Source organism: Ranitomeya variabilis, chromosome 2 (genome assembly GCF_051348905.1).
Source record: "Ranitomeya variabilis isolate aRanVar5 chromosome 2, aRanVar5.hap1, whole genome shotgun sequence".
Classification (NCBI taxonomy): domain Eukaryota; kingdom Metazoa; phylum Chordata; class Amphibia; order Anura; family Dendrobatidae; genus Ranitomeya; species Ranitomeya variabilis.
In genome coordinates, this window is record NC_135233.1 from 394,079,348 (window position 1) to 394,099,664 (window position 20,317).

The following is a 20,317-nucleotide window of genomic DNA, read 5'->3' on the forward strand; positions in this document are numbered from 1 at the left end:
CCCAAATTGTGGTCTGAGGAGGTCTCCAAGGCCTTCACTTCTATTAAATCTCATTTTGCTAGCGCTCCCATCCTACATTGCCCCGATGTAGATAAGCCTTTTATAATGGAGGTGGATGCCTCATCCGTTGGTGCTGGAGCAGTCCTGTTCCAAAAGGATGCCCAAGGTTGGAAGTATCCTTGCTTCTTCTTTTCTAAGACCTTCACACCAGCAGAGAGGGATTATTCCATCGGGGACAGGGAGTTGCTAGTGCAGCGCCCCAGAGTCCTGGTCGTTGCAGTACTGTGGCTCCGCCACTATGGGGAGCTATGGTGCGTCCGATGGCACTGAAGGAGTTCATCTGATCAGGTATCACAGACACCAATACATTTCACAGCTGGGCCTCCGGGGGGAGCTAAGGGTGCTATTCATTAGGCCACTCCCCACCATAGTGGGTAAACTGGGGGTCAGTCAGGAAGTTAGATCAGAAAGCTGACTGGGTTGGAACCAGGCAACACCTTGTGGCAGAGGGTGTTGTAGGGGAAGATACAGTAGGGTCTCTGTCAGGGGTGGGATCCTGACAGAGGCTTGGCATTGGAAAGAACGTAATGGGTCCGCGCCAGCTCCGGGAAGCGGCGGGGCCCAAGAAAGGACTAGAAGCGAGATAGATTGTGCTGAGTGAGAAACGAGATCAAGCAATAGGAGAATACCAGTAGGGGTCGTGCTGTAAGACCGGAGCAACACCCTACTGAGGCGCACTACCGGTGGCCGGAACGCCGAGGGAGTATCATAACATTCAGCTTCAAGCAATACTCTAAACAGCGGCAGGACAGTCAGTCTAAGGCGGGCTGTCTCACACAAATCACCTATGAAGTCTTGGGGGGCACCTTGTGGAGAGGGGCGACTCTAGGGTCCCGGAAGAGCTCCGAGCCTACCCGTCAAACGGGTGCCGTCCCAACCAGAACAACAGGGAGGGACGGAGGATCAGAAGAACATCATTTAATCGAGTTGTGAGGGAACTTAAGAAACAGACACAACGGTTGTGGGGACTTTCCGTAAGCACAGCAGGGAAGGACCGCAACACATAGCGCTAGAAGGAAGGCACCGATTTCCACCTGTGAAGAGAACTCTGGAGGTGCCATTGGACCGGCCGGACTTGCGCAGCCTGGTGAACCGTATTCTGGACTGAGGACCCAGAGATCTTCAGTAAAGAGGTAAAGAGACTGCAACCTGGTGTCCTCGTTATTTACTGCACCGCACCACCACTGACATTTATACGTATTATAGACTGAGCGCCCCACGGCAGGGTCACGGACCGGGGCCTAGCCGCCATGACAACCCCAGAGCAGAGACTCAGAGGCCCGGTACCTGGTAACCCCTCGGCCCTGCGGCGGTGGGGGGCGCTACAACTTGGCATCACGAACAGGATCTACTTAAGCCTGAAGAATCAGGTCATGTGTGCCTTAGAACTGTGATTTGTTGTGCTTGGACTGTACTTTATTGCAAAGACTGTGCTGCGCCATTTACCGCCAAAATCCGCCGCCATTGCAGCGCTGAAGAGAGTGCAGGAAGAGAGAAGGGGCGTGAAGTAGGCGTAGACAAGCTGGAGAGCGCGAACAGCAATGGCCGCCCAGTCTAAGTATTTCTGTGTCCTGAGGACGTGCCCGTCAACAGCCGAGGTCCGCCTCCTGATCCTGGTTGGAGGGTGGAGACCATGGGGACGGGGCCGCCCACGAAAGAGACCGCAGGAAGAGGACATTGAAGAGAAGGCAAAGATGGCGACACCAGGAACCCCGCGTGGGACTGACCCGATCCGGCCTGAGGCTGCGCAACCCGACACAGCCCCAGAAGCACCAACGCTGTGGGGTCTGACCCTTACGGAGCCACCGGTGGGCCGACCCCCTTTGCCGCTGTCTGAGGAGTGTGTGGCTGCAGCCGAGGCCCGACAGCTAGCCCGCCGGCTGGAGGCCGATGCCCGCATGCTTACTCGGCTAGGTCAGCCCACGGAGATCCGTTTGTCCCCAGTGTCCCCTGTCCCCTCCCGCCTGGCCGCGGCTGGAGGTACGCTACAGACGCCGGACCTGAAGATCTTGCCGGACGCCGAACATCTACTGCGTCTGATGGCAGCATGGCGGAGCCGGCCCCAGCCTGCAGCGCCGATTGACTTGGTCAGAGCTCCGGAGATCCCGCTGTCCCACTGGGGTGTAGTGGTCTCCTTCAACCCCCGATATGGACGCGGGGTTATCCAGGAAATTGGGGAGCCGCTACAAATCCACGTGGATCGGGAGGAAGTGGAACCCTGCAGCGGAAGATTTCCCCGCGACCTGGAGCCTGGTGATGCGGTGACTTACACCAGATGGAGGAGGGCTACGGGAGAGGCTGGCTGGATGGCGCGAGGCGTGCAGCGATGCATTGCCCTCCAGGCTGCTGCCGGAACACTGGAAGAAGATGATCCCTTGGGGAAAGCAGCAGAGCCTGGCCCCGCGGAACCTCGAGAAGCCCGGCCTCGCCGTGCCCCGGAGGAACGTGTGCACCTGCCAGCGAGAAGGGCCTCCCGGAGAGGGATTTTATCGCTGCTGGGACCGGAACCGCTTCCTGGCTCACCAGTGCGATCCGTTGGCCTGGTGAGGCCAGATCGGAGACCACCACAGTAAGATTTTACTGTACTTTCTTACTTGTAAATAGTTACTGTTTTATTGCTTTTATGTTGCTGCTAAAACCCGTTCAGGGTAAACTTTTAAAGGGATCCCTTTGTTGACCCGGGATCCCTATTGTTTTTGGTTATTTTCTATTTTCTTTCTACGTTCTTCAAAAACTGTGAAATCATGAACAGTGCATGATCCGAACTTCTTGTATATAGTTTGCACCTTATTAAAGGCGCTCCCTACTGGTTTTACTTAAAGAAGGACTCTTTGCGAAGATACCGCACTGGAACCTTTGCTGAGTATGGACTGGTAGCTTGAGAAGATACGCTACCTCACAGAGACTTGGTCCCCTCTTAAAGGGGATGTTCATTTGCCGCACTTCGATAGTAATATTGCTTAAGACAAGTAGCAATAATGTTGATGAGAGAAAAGTGATGATAATGTTTGTACGAGAAAGTTATATGTGTTCAACTGGTTAATTGTGAAGAAATGTTAATGATGTTATCTGAGAAGAAAAAGGTGAAAGATAGAAGAAGGATGCAGTGGACCCGTAGGGATAGATGTGGTGTCCAGCATGCAAGAAAGAAAGATAATGAGAAGGCTTAATGTTCAGAAGAAAATGCTTGATAATGTTGATAGATAGTTAGGATAGAAGGTAAACCCTGAGTCCTCATAGGAGTCATGTAGAGATGACTTAGTGCTCTTAAACTGAAAGTAATGTTATGTTCTATACTGTGTATAGTAGTTGAAAAGGCAGTAGGCCCTGGCTGAACGGGGCGGTCCTGTAACAGAAAGGAGAGGCAGTAGGTCTGGTGCCGATAGGACAGGCGGTCCTGCAGATTTAAAGAAGGAGAATGAAAAAGTTAAAATACCTTATAATGTGATTATAGGAAGGTCTTTAGTGGATTAAGAGTGTATGTCCTTAAAGGCAAAGTTACATTATTGTTCAACAATTTTTGCACTTAGTAGAATACCCGGTTGGGTAAGAAAAGTTAATTATAGCATGTTGCTATGATATTTTACCATGTTTGTAACGTTCAAGTGTCCTCACCTTCCATAAAGGGAAGCTCTGTTCAAATATGCTTATTGTTATTGCACTCAACAAAATTGTATGTCTTTTTGCTAACTTGTATTGTTGTTTTCTTCCCAGTCCCGGAGTACTGTGTTTAACCAGGGGGGAGTGCAGCGCCCCAGAGTCCTGGTCGTTGCAGTACTGTGGCTCCGCCACTATGGGGAGCTACGGTGCGTCCGATGGCACTGAAGGAGTTCATCTGATCAGGTATCACAGACACCAATACATTTCACAGCTGGGCCTCCGGGGGGAGCTAAGGGTGCTATTCATTAGGCCACTCCCCACCATAGTGGGTAAACTGAGGGTCAGGCAGGAAGTTAGATCAGAAAGCTGACTGGGTTGGAACCAGGCAACACCTTGTGGCAGAGGGTGTTGTAGGGGAAGATACAGTAGGGTCTCTGTCAGGGGTGGGATCCTGACAGAGGCTTGGCATTGGAAAGAACGTAACGGGTCCGCGCCAGCTCCGGGAAGTGGCGGGGCCCAAGAAAGGACTAGAAGCGAGATAGATTGTGCTGAGTGAGAAACGAGATCAAGCAATAGGAGAATACCAGTAGGGGTCGTGCTGTAAGACCGGAGCAACACCCTACTGAGGCGCACTACCGGTGGCCGGAACGCCGAGGGAGTATCATAACATTCAGCTTCAAGCAATACTCTAAACAGCGGCAGGACAGTCAGTCTAAGGCGGGCTGTCTCACACAAATCACCTATGAAGTCTTGGGGGGCACCTTGTGGAGAGGGGCGACTCTAGGGTCCCAGAAGAGCTCCGAGCCTACCCGTCAAACGGGTGCCGTCCCAACCAGAACAACAGGGAGGGACGGAGGATTAGAAGAACATCATTTAATCGAGTTGTGAGGGAACTTAAGAAACAGACACAACGGTTGTGGGGACTTTCCGTAAGCACAGCAGGGAAGGACCGCAACACATAGCGCTAGAAGGAAGGCACCGATTTCCACCTGTGAAGAGAACTCTGGAGGTGCCATTGGACCGGCCGGACTTGCGCAGCCTGGTGAACCGTATTCTGGACTGAGGACCCAGAGATCTTCAGTAAAGAGGTAAAGAGACTGCAACCTGGTGTCCTCGTTATTTACTGCACTGCACCACCACTGACATTTATACGTATTATAGACTGAGCGCCCCACGGCAGGGTCACGGACCGGGGCCTAGCCGCCGTGACAACCCCAGAGCAGAGACTCAGAGGCCCGGTACCGGGTAACCCCTCGGCCCTGCGGCGGTGGGGGGCGCTACACTAGCAATGAAGTTGGCCTTCTCAGAGTGGAGACATCTTTCGGAGGGGGCTCGCTTTCCCTTCCAAGTATTCACAGACCACAAGAATTTGGTCTATTTACAGACAGCCCAGCAGTTACATTCTATCCAGTCTAGATGGTCCTTGTTCTTCTCCCGGTTCCATTTTACCCTCCATTTTCTTTCCAGGGAGAAGAAATTTCGTGCAGACACTCTCTCTCACTCTGTTGTATCATCTGAGGAGGAGGAAGAGGAGCCTCGGCTTATTGTCCCTTCCGAGAGGCTGAGAACTGTGGCCTCGGTTTTGCTGGAGTCTGTGCCTCCGGTCATGACTTTTGTACCATCACGTTTGCGTCTGGAGGTTCTCTCTTGGGCTCACTCGTACAGACTGGGTGGACATTTTGGGACCAAAAGGACATCTGAGCTACTGGCGGGGACATACTGGTGGCGGCATATGGCCCGTCAACAGCCATCTGGGTTGCTTCACCCCCTGCTGGTGGTGGACAGGCCCTGGGAGATGGTCAGGATGGATTTTGTGGTGGGCTTACCCAAGTCTCATAGCTGCACCATTATTTGGGTGATCACCGACCATTTTTCCAAAATGGTGCACTTAGTGCCTCTTCCACGGCTACCTTCTGCATGGGCTCCGGTGGCGTTGTTTATCAAACATCTTTCACCTACACGGTATGCCGGACAAAATTGTCTCCTGCGCCAAGAACAAGTTTCCTCGGCAATGGCCAGCTGGGTTGCTTTACCCCCTGCCGGCAGTGGACAGGCCCTGGGAGATGGTTGGGATGGACTTTGCGGTGGGCTTACCCAAGTCTCGTAGCTGCACCATTATCTGGGTGATCGCCGACCATTTTTCCAAAATGGTGCACATGGTGCCTCTTCCACGGCTACCTTCTGCACGGGCTCTGGCTGCATTGTTCATCAAACATACCTTTCGGCTACATGGTATGCCGGACAAAATTGTCAGTGACCGGGGTCCCCAGTTTGCATCTCGATTCTGGAGAGAGCTTTGTCGTCTACTCAGCATTTAGTTGAAACTCTACTCAGCATATCATCCCGAAGCGAATGGGTTGGCAGAGAGGGCCAACCAGACCCTGGTCACATATCTACGACATTTTGTTTCTGCCAGGCAGGATGACTGGGCATCCTTGCTACCATGGACGGAGTTTGCGCTTAACAATGCCGTAGCTGACTCCACCCGTCAGACTCCTTTCCTCTTTAATTATGGCCAGCATCTGCAGGTTCCTGTGCTTATGCCTGTGTCTTCCGCCAACTCCAGAGTGGCAGACTGGGCTGTGGAGGCATGGGAAAATTGGGCCCGTACTCAGGATGCCATCCGGGTCTCCAAGGAGAGAATGAGGTCCTCCGCCGATGGATATCGGTGCCCTGCTCCGACCTTTGCTCCTGGCGACTTAGTGTGGCTCTCCGCCCGTAACATCAGGCTGCTGGATGAGTCCACTAAGTCTGCACCTTGCTACTTGGGTCCCTTCAAGATCCTCGAACAGGTTAATCCTGTGGTCTACCATCTGGCCCTTCCTCCATGATTAGGTATCACGACACCTTTCATGTGTCCCTCTTAAAGCCCGTATACATGTCCCGGTTTTCAGAGTCATCTGCCGGGACATCAGGTTCGTCTACGGATGATTACAAGGTGAACTCTATTTTGGGGTGCAAGGTGGTACGTGGCAAAAGATTTTATTTGGTGGACTGGAAGGGTTTTGGCCCAGAAGACAGGTCCTGAAGGCCTGCTGAGCACATTCGAGCTCCGCAGCTCATTGCTGCCTTCGAGTGTAGCATGGTCCAAGGAGGGGGGCCCTAGGGTGGGGTAATGTTAGGTGTCGAGTTCCCGCCTCTGCACACGGGGAATCTCGAACTATCTCTGCTGCAGTCTCCCATTCTTCTCCAGCCGCAGTGGAGCCTGCTCAGCAGAGATGTCAGACCCGGTGTATGACTCAGGCTAATACTGGGCAACTGGTTACTAGTGTTCTTTCAGTCTCTGCCTTTGTAGCCAGCGCTGATCAGCAGCAAGCAGATCTTTCTGGGACTAAGTCCTGCTTTTTCCATACTGGGCATGCCCACGGGACGACGTCCCATTGGAGGTCAGGGGTCACATGCACAGGTCCTGAAGCTGTTCCTGTTGGACCACTAGGAAGGTCCTTGAGTGCTAAAATTATAAAATGTTCTCATGGCCGTACGGCCATGCGCTAGTATCAAACTTATGTTATGAGCTCTGCGCCAGTGTGGTCATGATTGTATGTTTGGATTCAGGGCCTTGGCTGAAATAAGCCCCTAGAATACCGGCATCTCTGGTGAGGAGATTGTATGTTTGGATTCAGGGCCTTGGCTGAAATAAGCCCCTAGAGTACCGGCACCTCCGGTGAGGAGTTGTTTGTCTGCTATGCTAACTGCATGACCACAGTTTTGCTCTGTTTGGTAGCTGTGTTCCTCTGTGAGATTAACAGGGCACAGCGTCTTGTTATTCTAGCGAATCTATGAAGTAACAGAGTTCGCTAATAGCGCAGCCATTTGCTAGCGGTGGGTTCCTCTCCTGCACGGTGGACCCCGGGTTGCGAACGCACTTATTATTACCGATATATATACTCGGTGCGTTCCGCCAACCCTAACACCTTTTGAATGAGTGCAGCATTAAATGTAAGATTTGCTTAAACTTTTAAGGGAAACGTGCACTTTTCTTCAATTCTTTTAACTAAAAGAAACTTTATGATACAATAAAAACCATCGGGGTTGTTTACTTCAAAGTAGATGTCGCATGACAATAACCTCTGTCATTGAGCATTAAGTGTGGAATAATAGAGGTGAGTACTCCAAAAAGATATCCAATATCTAAAGAATAATTATTTTAAGAGAGCAGCTGATTTTTTTGCTGAATTGAGGCTTTGTTACATGTATATGGAGGATGATTCATCTACATAGCCGCCATGTAACACTTTTTTGTACTACGTTTGTCATTTGGAAATAATCAATAGATGTTGTTGTTGGATTTTTCTGTTACATCATTGGATAAATCAAGACATTTCTCATCACACATGATATTGGTGTTCTCAGCAGAAAGACCCCCTGTCATGATCTCCATGGCCAGAGAACTAGCATAAGCCTCAATAGGAACAAGCTCTTGGAAGATGTAACTGTACTGACCATGAACTAAACCTACCGCATCATCTAGAAGTAGCCAGGTAGCATGTCCTACTTTTTATCCCTATATGCCCAGCGCCGGCCGGAGAACTAAATAATGCTAGCAGAGGGAAATATAAGACCTGACTCACCTCTAGAGAAATGCCCAAAAAGGAGACAGAAGCCCCCCACATATATTGGCGGTGATATGAGATGAAACAACAAACGCAGCAGGAAAATAGTTTTAGCAAATTTGAGGTCCGCTTTCTAGATAGCAGAAGACAGAAAGCATACTTTCATGGTCAGTAGAAAACCCTAACAAAACACATCCAGAAATTACTTTAGGACTCTGGCATTAACTCATAATACCAGAGTGGCAATTCCTGATCAACAAGAGCTTTCCAGACACAGTAACGAAACTGCAGCTGTGAACTGGAACCAAAATACAAAAACAAAACATGGACGAATGTCCAACTTATCTAGTAGATGTCTGGGAGCAGGAACAAGCACAGAGAGGCTTCTGATCACATTGTTGACCGGCAAGCATCTAACAGAGAAGCCAGGTTATATAGCGACACCCAGATCTAATCAGAACAGGTGAACAGGGAAGATGATGTCACAAGTTCAATTCCACCAGTAGCCACCGGGGGAGCCCAGAATCCAAATTCACAACAGTACCCCCCCCTCAAGGAGGGGGCACCGAACCCTCACCAGAACCACCAGGGCGATCAGGATGGGCCCTATGAAAGGCACGAACCAGATCAGAGGCATGAACATCAGATGCAGTGACCCAAGAATTATCCTCCTGGCCGTATCCCTTCCACTTGACCAGATACTGGAGTCTCCGTCTGGAAACACGGGAGTCTAGGATTTTTTCCACAACGTACTCCAACTCACCCTCAACCAACACCGGAGCAGGAGGCTCAACGGAAGGCACAACCGGTGCCTCATACCTGCGCAATAACGACCGATGAAAAACGTTATGAATAGAAAAGGATGCAGGGAGGTCCAAACGGAAGGAAACAGGGTTAAGAATCTCCAATATTTTATACGGACCGATGAACCGAGGCTTAAACTTAGGAGATGAGACCCTCATAGGGACAAAACGAGAAGACAACCACACCAAATCTCCAACACAAAGCCGAGGACCAACACGACGGTGACGGTTGGCAAAAAGCTGAGTCTTCTCCTGGGACAACTTTAAATTGTCCATCACCTGCCCCCAGATATGATGCAATCTCTCCACCACCGCATCCACTCCAGGACAATCCGAGGATTCCATCTGACCGGAGGAAAATCGAGGGTGGAACCCCGAATTACAGAAAAACGGGGACACCAAAGTGGCAGAGCTGGCCCGATTATTGAGGGCGAACTCCGCCAATGGCAAAAAAGCAACCCAATCATCCTGGTCAGCAGACACAAAACACCTCAGATATGTCTCCAGGGTCTGATTAGTCCGCTCGGTCTGGCCATTAGTCTGAGGGTGAAAAGCAGACGAAAAAGACAAATCTATGCCCATCCTAGCACAGAATGCCCGCCAAAATCTAGACACAAATTGGGTTCCTCTGTCAGAAACGATATTCTCAGGAATACCATGCAAACGAACAACATTTTGAAAAAACAGGGGCACCAACTCGGAAGAAGAAGGCAATTTGGGCAGGGGAACCAAATGGACCATCTTAGAAAAACGGTCACACACCACCCAGATGACAGACATCTTCTGAGAAACAGGCAGATCTGAAATAAAATCCATCGAGATGTGTGTCCAAGGCCTCTTAGGAATAGGCAAGGGCAACAATAATCCACTAGCCCGAGAACAACAAGGCTTGGCCCGAGCACAAACGTCACAAGACTGCACAAAGCCTCGCACATCTCGTGACAGGGAAGGCCACCAGAAGGATCTTGCCACCAAATCCCTGGTACCAAAAATTCCAGGATGACCTGCCAATGCAGAAGAATGTACCTCAGAGATGACTCTACTGGTCCAATCATCAGGAACAAACAACCTATCAGGCGGACAACGATCCGGTCTATCCGCCTGAAACTCCTGCAAGGCCCGCCGCAGGTCTGGAGAAACGGCTGACAAGATAACTCCCTCCTTAAGAATACCTGTGGGGTCAGAGTTGCCGGGTGAATCAGGCTCAAAACTCCTAGAAAGGGCATCCGCCTTAACATTCTTAGAACCCGGTAGGTACGATACCACAAAATTAAACCGAGAGAAAAATAATGACCAGCGCGCCTGTCTAGGATTCAGGCGCCTGGCGGTCTCAAGATAGATCAAATTTTTGTGGTCAGTCAATACCACCACCTGATGTCTGGCCCCCTCGAGCCAATGGCGCCACTCCTCAAACGCCCACTTCATGGCCAAAAGCTCCCGATTCCCAACATCATAATTCCGCTCAGCGGGCGAAAATTTACGGGAAAAGAAGGCACAAGGCCTCATCACGGCGCAGTCAGAACTTTTCTGCGACAACACTGCCCCAGCCCCGATCTCAGAAGCGTCGACCTCAACCTGAAAAGGAAGAGTCACATCAGGCTGACGCAACACAGGGGCAGAAGAAAAACGGCGCTTAAGCTCCTGAAAGGCCTCCACATATATAGGCGGTGATATGAGATGAAACAACAAACGCAGCAGGAAAATAGTTTTAGCAAATTTGAGGTCCGCTTTCTAGATAGCAGAAGACAGAAAGCATACTTTCATGGTCAGTAGAAAACCCTAACAAAACACATCCAGAAATTACTTTAGGACTCTGGCATTAACTCATAATACCAGAGTGGCAATTCCTGATCAACAAGAGCTTTCCAGACACAGTAACGAAACTGCAGCTGTGAACTGGAACCAAAATACAAAAACAAAACATGGACGAATGTCCAACTTATCTAGTAGATGTCTGGGAGCAGGAACAAGCACAGAGAGGCTTCTGATCACATTGTTGACCGGCAAGCATCTAACAGAGAAGCCAGGTTATATAGCGACACCCAGATCTAATCAGAACAGGTGAACAGGGAAGATGATGTCACAAGTTCAATTCCACCAGTAGCCACCGGGGGAGCCCAGAATCCAAATTCACAACAACCCCCATTGACTCAGCTAATTGTTGATGGAACTGTTATTTGAGAAATGGTTTTCCTTAACCCGTAACTTGTTATACACCCGGCACATGTAGCTTGTCACACTTAACTTGTGTTGTGTTGTGAGCATTATGCTCGTTAAATCAGTAGACCCTGAAAAATAAACGCATGAATCCAATTATCATCAATGAAGAACAAGACAAAGTGAGAAGACCGAGGTGTTCAGATCTCGTCTAATATTGACGTCTTTCTTTTAACTTTATGAATTAATTATTAAATGTTATAGTGTGAGTTTTATTGCCTGTGGTGCCCACTAGGTCTTGGCTTCTTCTAAAGACTGTCAATCTATCCAGCATCAAACAGCACAAGTGCTAATTATAATATATCATTAACAATACAAAGACATATCCCCGAGAAATAAAGAAAGATCCTTTCTCATGTTTCAAGACTGGAGTTTTACTTCTCCAGAAGATCTATGGAGATGAACGGCATTATGACTATGTTCACAAAGAGCATATTTGCTGCTTTTTTTCTTGCAGCTAAAACCTGAAAAATGCCAGTAAAAATGCTGCGATCAGAACACCTATTTTGCTGAATTTTCGTAGCATTTTTTTAAATACATTTTTTGTACTGTTTTTGATGCATTTTTTGCAGCATATTTCTGGGTGTGGAATACATGTCTGCTCTGTCTACAGTACATGTTTAATAAAATTAATTTTATCCACCAAAAATGATTAAAAATGCTGCGAAAACGCCATGAAAACATTTTTATTTTTTTAAGCATTTTTGTTGTTTTTATTTTCTCGTTTCTTTTAATGGGTAAAAAAAGAGAAATATCTGCTGCTAATACTGATGTGTTGGCAGGAAAAATGCTGGGTCAAATATAAGCATTTCTGAGGTGTTTTTGATGCATCTTTGCAAGTATTTTTTATGTTTTTTTCCCCATTAACTAAAACGGGTGAAAAAGGTTGCAAAAACAATAAAAGAATTGACACGCAGTAGATTATAAGCTACTTGTAATCTGCACACAAAAAATAAGCAGCAAGTGTAAATCACATTCACTTTGCTGGGACTGCAAATAAAAGCATGTAAAAAAATGTGCGGTGAAAATGCAAAGTGAGAACATACACAAATGATTGACATATTGCAAATAAAAAAAAAATGCTACAGTTCTCAAATTCAATCAGGAAGAAAACAAAAAAAAAAGAGTCCATCCTAAATTTCTCATGGGCTAAAGTAAACACAGATACAATTTAGAAATCTCCTTTGAAGAATCTTTGAAGCCAAGAATCTCACTGTAAATATGTAGCAAAAAATAAATCCTAATTAGAGATGAGTGAAGAAATTAGAGTGGAATTGAATTCTACACAAGTTTGTAACAAATCTGGATTCGCGAAAATTTTGAGTTTTTTTAATTCACTTTCCTGATGGATGCCATTTTCTTGAACTGTATACATCCATCGCAATGTAAAAAAAAAAAATCGTTATAATCACCTCTCTAGCCCCTACATGTCACCCGTCTGATCCTCGCTACATCTTCAGATTCTTGTTGCTCACGTAGAAATCCTCACGTCTCTCACGCTCAGCGAGGACTTTCAGCTTTGATATGGCTGAGGAAGATTTTGCTCAAGTGTGTTAATAGGTCATGGTGTCAAGACATCATGGCATGCCTATAACTTTATAGGGTTAGAACCATCCTGAGATTCCTCAAAGCTTGAAGTGCCAGATGAGTATGGAAGGCCTAGGAATTTCAGCAATCTTGAGAGGCAGCGAGATCCGGAGGGGTGCCAGTGAGGAATAGAGGGATCCGGAGAGGTGAGCAGCAGTGTGAGTATAAGTGTGGTCCAGGAGCAGCCAGTGCCTGAATCTCGTCCCCTGAGCCTCCAGGGTCTGTACATTGTCCCCCGTTGCTGTTGTGGCAAGTCTTTTACCCAAAGTATCCTTGTTCCGGTGCAGCCAGTCCTGTTCCCCATGTCCCTTGGTCCCAATGCAGTCAGTGCATGAATATTATTCTCCAGTCCATGAGTGGCCAAACCCTGATCCAGAATCCTAGACCGGCATGTCTGAACTAAGCCCTAAATCACTGTCAGCATACCTGACTCCTGGGGTCAACACTACAGCTACAGTACTGGGTTCTGCCTAGAAGTGATACCTGGTGGCTACCTGCAGCTCAGTCTGCCTCCACCATCAGGAGCTTCTGTGAATACCTGGCAGCCGCTTAGCTATGCACCTTCCTGGGTAGGCCCTGCCATGTGGCACAGTGGGTCTACAAATCCACATGCACCACTGTTGGATGTAAAATTTTGCCAGGCCTTGCCATGGATGCAACAGTTTGCTTGGCAATGAGCCCCTTCAGTCGGTTCTTGAATCCTCTGGGGTGGTAATTGATCTCATCGTACAGAAAGAGACTTTCCTATGCCCAGTTCCTAGTACAATGCCTGCTTCATCCTTTGCTGAGGATGACTTGATGGAGAGAAGTATCCTAATCATGAAGATGGTCCGAGTTGTCACTTTTCTTCTAGTTGACAGAAGAAGTAGTGGTCCTGAAAAGAAATCGTGGGAGGTGTCAGCCTCCAACTTCTCTGCAGAGAGTACTCACAGGCTTGAGAAAGAGGGGGCATAAGGGTGGGGACACTGTAGCGCTACTGCACGGTGTCCCCTTCCCTCGCCATGCAGGGATGCCTGTTATGACCTGGTGGTTAAGAGGCCACACTGAAATGACCTGGTGGCTAAAACACAACATGGGATGAGCTCTGAGGAGGTGGTATCTCTACTGACCGCAGTCCCTAATCCTAACAACAACACTAGTAATAGCCGTGGGATGTTCCTGACTCTCCCTAGACACCTCTTCACAGCCTAAGAATTAACTACCCCTAAAGAAGGAAATAGAAAGCTATCTTGCCTCAGAGAAAACCCCAAAAGGAAAGATAGCCCCCCACAAATATTGACTGTGAGTGGAGAGGGAAATGACATACACAGAAATGAAATCAGTTTTCAGCAAAGGAGGCCAATACTAAACTTGATAGACAGAGAGAAAAGGATACTGTGCGGTCAGTATTAAAAACTACAAAAATCCACGCAGAGTTTACAAATGATGGGCAAATTTGCTACCCCAGAGCTTCCAGCTAGCCTGAATATGACATAGCGACAAGCTGGACAAAATGAGACATATTTGCAAAGCAATAGAATACAAAGCAAATGGACAAACAAGAACTCAGAAATTTATCTTTTGCTGACAAGGACAGGCCATATGAGATATCCAGGGAGAGAACAAAATACAACCTAAGATAATGACAGCTGGCATGAACTAAAGCCCAGAGCAGGTTTCAATAACAAACCCAGGCAAGGCGATCAATGAATGCAGCTGCTACAGCCAGCTAAAGGAGCAGCAGTTCCACTGGAAACCACCAGAGGGAGCCCAAGGGCAGAACTCACAAAAATACCATTAGCAGCCACAGGAGGGAGCTCCAGAATGGAATTCACAACAGTACCTCCCCTTGAGGAGGGGTCACCGAACCCTCACCAGAGCTCCCAGGCCGATCAGGACGAGCCAAATGAAAAGCACGAACCAAATCGGCAGCATGAACATCGGAGGCAACAACCCAAGAATTATCCTCCTGGCCATAACCCTTCCACTTGACCAGATACTGAAGCTTCCGTCTCGAAAAACGAGAATCCCAAATCTTCTCCACCACATATTCCAATTCCCCCTCAAACAACACCGGAGCAGGAGGATCAACGGAGGGAACCATAGGTACCACATATCTCCGCAACAAGGCTCTATGGAACACATTATGAATGGAAAAAGAAGCTGGAAGGGCCAAACGAAAAGACACCGGCTTGATAATTTCAGAAATCTTATAAGGCCCAATAAAGCGAGGCTTGAACTTAGGGGAAGAAACCTTCATAGGAACGTGACGAGAAGACAACCAGACCAAATCCCCAACACGAAGCCGGGGACCAACACACCGACGACGGTTAGCAAAACGTTGAGCCTTTTCCTGAGACAACGTCAAATTGTCCACCACATGAGTCCAAATTTGCTGCAACCTGTCCACCACAGAATCCACACCAGGACAGTCAGAAGGCTCAAGCTGCCCTGAAGAAAAACGAGGATGAAAACCAAAGTTACAAAAGAAAGGCGAAACCAAGGTAGCCGAATTAGCCCGATTATTAAGGGCAAACTCGGCCAACGGCAAAAAGGTCACCCAATGATCCTGATCAGCAGACACGAAGCATCTCAAATAGGTTTCCAAGGTCTGATTGGTTCGCTCCGTTTGGCCATTTGTCTGAGGATGGAATGCTGAAGAAAAAGACAAATCAATGCCCATTCTAGCACAAAAGGACCGCCAAAACCTAGAAACGAACTGGGAACCTCTGTCAGACACAATATTCTCCAGAATACCATGCAAACGAACCACATGCTGAAAAAATAATGGAACCAAATCAGAGGAGGAAGGCAACTTAGGCAACGGTACCAAATGGACCATCTTAGAAAACCGGTCACAAACCACCCAGATGACAGACATCTTCTGAGAAACAGGAAGATCAGAAATAAAATCCATGGAAATATGCGTCCAGGGCCTCTCAGGAATAGGCAAAGGCAAAAGCAACCCACTGGCACGGGTACAGCAAGGCTTAGCCCGAGCACAGGTCCCACAGGACTGCACAAACGAACGCACATCCCGCGACAAGGAAGGCCACCAAAAGGACCTAGCCACCAAATCTCTGGTACCGAAAATCCCAGGGTGACCAGCCAACACCGAACAATGAACCTCAGAAATCACCCTGCTAGTCCATTTATCAGGAACAAACAGTTTCCCCACTGGACAGCGGTCAGGTTTATCAGCCTGAAACTCCTGAAGTACCCGCCGCAAATCAGGGGAGATGGCAGAAAGAATCACCCCCTCCTTGAGGATCCCAGCCGGCTCAAGAACTCCCAGAGAATCAGGCAAAAAACTCCTAGAAAGGGCATCAGCCTTCACATTCTTAGATCCCGGAATATACGAGACCACAAAATCAAAACGGGAGAAAAACAGAGACCACCGAGCTTGTCTAGGATTCAACCGTTTAGCAGACTCGAGGTAAATCAAATTTTTATGATCAGTCAAGACCACCACGCGATGCTTGGCTCCCTCAAGCCAATGTCGCCACTCCTCAAATGCCCACTTCATAGCCAACAACTCCCGATTGCCGACATCATAATTACGCTCAGCAGGCGAAAACTTTCTGGAGAAGAAAGCACATGGTTTCATCAAAGAGCCATCAGAATTTCTCTGAGATAAAACGGCCCCTGCCCCAATCTCAGAAGCATCAACCTCAACCTGAAAAGGGAGAGAAACATCTGGCTGACGCAACACAGGGGCAGAAGTAAAACGATGTTTAAGCTCCTGAAAGGCCTCAACCGCTGCAGAGGACCAATTCATCACATCAGCGCCTTTCTTCGTCAAATCGGTCAGAGGCTTCACCACACTAGAAAAATTAGCAATAAAGCGGCAATAAAAATTAGCAAAGCCCAAAAATTTTTGAAGGCTCTTTACAGATGTGGGTTGAGTCCAATCATGAATGGCCTGGACTTTAACAGGGTCCATTTCAATAGCCGAGGGAGAAAAAATGAAACCCAAAAAAGAAACTTTCTGAACTCCAAAAAGGCACTTAGACCCTTTCATAAACAACGCATTAGCACGAAGGACCTGAAATACCATCCTAACCTGCTTCACATGAGACTCCCAATCATCGGAAAAAAACAAAATATCATCCAAATACACAATCATGAATTTATCCAGATAATTCCGGAAGATATCATGCATAAAGGACTGAAAATACCGATGGAGCATTAGAGAGCCTGAATGGCATCACCAGATATTCAAAATGGCCTTCGGGCGTATTAAATGCTGTTTTCCATTCATCACCTTGTTTAATACGCACAAGATTATACGCCCCTCGAAGTTCGATTTTAGTAAACCAACTGGCACCCTTAATCCGAGCAAACAAATCAGAAAGTAAAGGTAAAGGGTACTGGAATCTGACCGTGATCTTATTGAGAAGGCGATAATCTATACAGGGTCTCAAGGAACCATCCTTCTTGGCAACAAAAAAAAATCCCGCTCCCAACGGTGACGAAGACGGGCGAATATGCCCCTTCTCCAAGGACTCCTTTACATAACTCCGCATAGCGACATGCTCTGGCACCGACAGATTGAAAAGTCGGCCCTTAGAGAACTTACAGCCAGGAATCAAATTAATGGCACAATCGCAGTCCCTATGAGGAGGCAGGGAACTGGACTTGGGCTCATCAAATATATCCTGGAAATCCGACAAAAACTCAGGAACTTCAGAAGAAGGGGATGAGGAAATGGACATCAAAGGAATATCACTATGTATCCCCTGACAACCCCAAGCAGTTACAGACATAGATCGCCAATCCAGCACTGGATTATGTACCTGTAACCATGGAAAACCCAGCACAACAACATCATGCAAATTATGCAACACCAAAAAGCGAATATTTTCCTGATGTGCTGGAGCCATGTACATGGTCAACTGTGTCCAGTACTGAGGTTTATTCTTGGCCAATGGCGTAGCATCAATCCCCTTTAAGGGAATAGGGCTCCGCAAGGGCTCCAAGGAAAAACCACAGCGCTTGGCAAATTCTAAGTCCATTAAGTTCAGGGCAGCGCCAGAATCCACAAATGCCATAACAGAAAAGGACGACAATGAGCAAATTAGGGTAACAGTCAAAAGAAATTTAGGCTGTACAGTACTAATGGTAACATACCTAGAGACCCTCCTAGCACGCCTAGGGCAATCAGAAACAGCATGAGCAGAATCACCACAGTAAAAACACAGGCCATTCTGACGTCTGAATTTCTGCCTTTCTGCTCTAGTCAAAATCCTTTCACATTGCATAGGCTCAGGACTCTGCTCAGAGGACACTGCCATATGGTGCACAACCTTGCGCTCACGCAGGCGCCGATCAATCTGAATGGCCAAAGACATCGACTCATTCAGACCAGCAGGCGTGGGAAACCCCACCATAACATCTTTAAGGGCTTCAGAAAGACCCTTTCTGAAAATCGCTGCCAGGGCATACTCATTCCATTTTGTGAGCACAGACCACTTTCTAAATTTCTGGCAGTATACTTCTGCTGCTTCCTGACCCTGACACCGAGCCAGCAAAGTTTTTTCTGCCTGATCCACAGAATTAGGCCTGATCCACAGAATTAGGCTCATCATACAGCAATCCGAGCGCTTGAAAAAATGCGTCAATATTGAGCAATGCAGGATTTCCTGGCTCAAGGGAGAATGCCCAGTCCTGCAGGTCGCCACGCAGCAAAGAAATAACAATCTTCACCTGCTGAATGGGGTCACCAGAGGAACTGGGTCTCAGAGCAAAAAACAATCTGCAATTATTTTTAAAGTTCAAAAATTTAGATCTATCCCCAGAAAATAAATCCGGAATAGGAATTCTAGGCTCTAATACCGGAGTCACGTTCCCCGGCATCCACAGGGTTACGCGCTGCTGCCGAGAACTTCCTGCACTGAATGTGTCAGCGCCGGCAGTAAAGCAGAGCACAGCAGTGACGTCACCGCTGTGCTCTGCTTTATGGCCGGCGCTGACACAGTCAGTGCAGGAAGCTCTGAGCAGCAGCGCGTATCCCTGTGGACGCCGGGGGACGTGACAGACATCAGAAGGTGAGTATGTAGTGTTTTTTTTTTACTTTTACAATGGTAACCAGGGTAAATATTGGGTTACTAAGCGCGGCCCTGCGCTTAGTAACCCGATATTTACCCTGGTTACCCGGGTGCTGCGTGTCAAACACAACGAGATCGCTATCCAGGACGCTGCAACGTCACGGATCATCGTCGTTCTCGCTGCAAAGTCGCTTAGTGTGAAGGTACCTTAAGTTTGAGGAGATTTCTATTTTGCATAGATCAATCTCTGACAATTCCCCTGTTTTAGGAAGAATCTTATTAGGCCCACCCATATAAAACAAACAGTTATGGAGGTGTAACTCCACTCTTTTACAAATTCCTTCTTACAGAACCGAAATCGAAACGACTATCAAATACTTTTTCGTCAACAACTCCTCTGAAGAAATTAGTCCATTTAATTTAGGGAACGCACACAAAGCGGTTGTCAGGGGTTTTCTGATGAAAATCTCTTCATTTCATAAAAGGAAACAGAGAAATAATTAAATCACTACAACTCTCAATAAATACAAAAGACTCACAATGGAGTCTTGCTTCCTCATCGCAGGAAATACTGTCTCTCAGACAAACTCAAAAAATATCTCTTTTCTTTTTATGACTCATACATAAAAACTTGTAAATTTAAATCATACTGTTCCCTCAACAAACCGAGCAGATGTATGTCTGAAAAAAGAAAATACACTAGAACTAAATGAAGAATTGACAAAATTCTATCCCCAACAGTAGATATTACATTTCACCCTAAAGATATTGCAGGTATCTTCACCGAGTACTACTCTAATTTATATACAGTGGATACGGAAAGTATTCAGACCCCTTTAAATTTTTCTCTCTTTGTTTCATTGCAGCCATTTGGTAAATTCAAAAAAGTTCATTTTTTATCATTAATGTACACTCTGCACCCCATCTTGACTGAAAAAAACCCAGAAATTTTTGCACCATATCCCTCTAACAGCTGCGGGTGGAATCGTGACCCACCCGTGGCTGTGAATGTGTTAAATGCCGCTGTCAATCTGACAGCAATGGAGAGACCGGTCAGAAATACCACAGGAAAAACGATGTGCAAAAGGTGACACCACCCTCTCGCCCAATGGTGACCTATCACATGATCGCGGGTCACTGAAGGGTTGTCATGACAACCAGAGATCTCCAGCAGACCTCTATGGTTGTCATAGCTGGATTGCTATGAGCACCACCCGGTGGTCGGTGCTCATAGCAAGTGAGAATTTCTGCTACGTACAGGCAATCTGATCATCCCCTGTATGTAGCAGAGCTGATCAGAGAACTGCAGCTTCTAGTCTCCCATGGAGACTATTGAAGCATGCAAAAAGTAAAAAAAAGTTTTTACAAATATTTAAAAAATAAAAATAATCTAAAAGTTCAAATCACCCCCCTTTCGCCTCATTCAATAAAAAAATAAATCAAACATACACATATTTGGTATCACCGGATT